The sequence below is a fragment of the Geotrypetes seraphini genome, chromosome 6, assembly GCF_902459505.1.
Source record: "Geotrypetes seraphini chromosome 6, aGeoSer1.1, whole genome shotgun sequence".
Lineage (NCBI taxonomy): Eukaryota > Metazoa > Chordata > Amphibia > Gymnophiona > Dermophiidae > Geotrypetes > Geotrypetes seraphini.
In genome coordinates this window covers 78,627,344-78,629,112 of record NC_047089.1, presented here as the reverse complement: position 1 = coordinate 78,629,112, position 1,769 = coordinate 78,627,344, and the positions used below count along the sequence as shown (strand labels likewise).

The 1,769-nt window shown below is 36.7% G+C and overlaps 1 pseudogene; it reads right to left on the bottom strand.

The window, feature by feature from the left end:
* Positions 1-818: 818 nt before the first annotated feature.
* Positions 819-1,344, bottom strand: LOC117362898 (annotated as a pseudogene).
* Between the last annotated feature and the right edge of the window lie 425 nt (positions 1,345-1,769).

The following is a 1,769-nucleotide window of genomic DNA, read 5'->3' as shown; positions in this document are numbered from 1 at the left end:
GTATACAGTTATGTGTGTATCTGGAGGTTCTGTTTGTAAATTTAGGTCAAAGCTTCCTTACAATGTCAGACATGTATGAGATTTCTGGGCTGTTATAATCCTCTAAAATCTAGACTTTTAGGCATTTTTTGAAAACTTCAGAAGTGCTGTAATTTCAAAGAATATAATTAGTCTTTGTACTAGAGGTAAAAAAAAAAAAAAAAGTGAAAACCTCAGTTTGCAGTAGGTTTCCTTTATTTCATCTTACTAAATTAAAAATACAAGCCAATACTATAGATCACACAACTCATATCCAAAACAGAGCAGGTAAGATGATAAAAGGAATGGAATGCGATCCCTATGGGGAAAGGCAGCTAGGGTTCTTCAGCTTAGAGAAGAGAAGGATCATGGGAGATATGATAGAGGTCTATAAAGTACTGAGTGGAGTGGAAAGGGTAGATGAGAATTGCTTGCTCACTCTTTCTAAAAATACTAGGACTAGGGGGCATGTGATGAAGCTACTAAGTAGTAGATTTAAAATAAATCAGGGAAAATATTTATTCACTCTGGAATTTTAGTTTGAAACAATTTTTGATGATGAAAGCAATACAAATAGCCAAAAGTAGGTAAGCATAACAACACAATAATATAAAAACAAGCAAAGAAAGAATTTGTTGCTGGGGAATATGGCAAAAGCAGTTAGCTTAGCAGGGTTTATTATTTATTTATTTTTAACATTTATATTCCGCTTAAGACCTAAGCAGATCACAATTTACAACTTTAATATATTAAGGCACATTGAACTTCCATCTCTGTCCTAAATAGGCTCACAATCTGAACTAGAGTGCCTGTGGATGCTCTGTCTGAACCCTGCACAGGCACTCAGCTCCATATATAACTGTCTTCTCGGGGATCACCTACAAGTGTTTATGCTGCAATAGGACCCAATAATACAACCACAGGTAAGAATAACATTTCTATTTACAAATGCTTTTGATTCAATAACATTGTTGTTGCCTATTTTCATTGCTTCTGAAAAACAGCCAACTTCAAACATGTTGTTAGTGCCTATGACCATTTGGGATCCGGCTTTTCTGCGTCTGGCGTGATATTTTCTGGGTAGCCGTTAATAATAAGTGCCTGCTCTTCTATTAGGTTTCCCTCACCAGTCACAATGGGCCCCGCCTCTGCAATGATTCAGGCTTTTGGGTGCACCACTGTCCTAGGTCCTATGGTCACATCTCCTTTGATTTCACCTTCCATGCAGACAACGGCTCCAGGGGCAATCTTCAGACTCTTCAGCTGCTGTTTATTCAGTTCCATCATGCTGCCGGCTGCTAGTACTCGAAAAAGTCCATAATCCATTATTGAGATGGCACGGGGAAGTTCACTGCTTATTTCTAGGATAAGCAGCATAAAATCTGTTTTACTTCTTGGGATTTTGCCAGGTATTTCTGACCTGAGTTGGCCACTGTTGAAAACAGGATACTTGGCTTGTTGAACCTTTGGTCTGTCCCAGTATAGTAACTCTTAGGTTCTTATATATATATATATATATATATATATATATATATATATATATATATATATATATATATATATATATAGTAGTTATTCTTTCATGATTGATGTTACCTGGCTTGATGGTTGAAGAAGGCTTCTGCTCTTTGCATTTTAAAGCATATATGAGGTGTGTTTAGTATGTATCCACTTACCCTTCCCTCTTGTTTTACTTAAGAGAGGCTAACTGTTACTTGAGAAGTAGTATTTTAGGAGAGAGGGTACAAGGG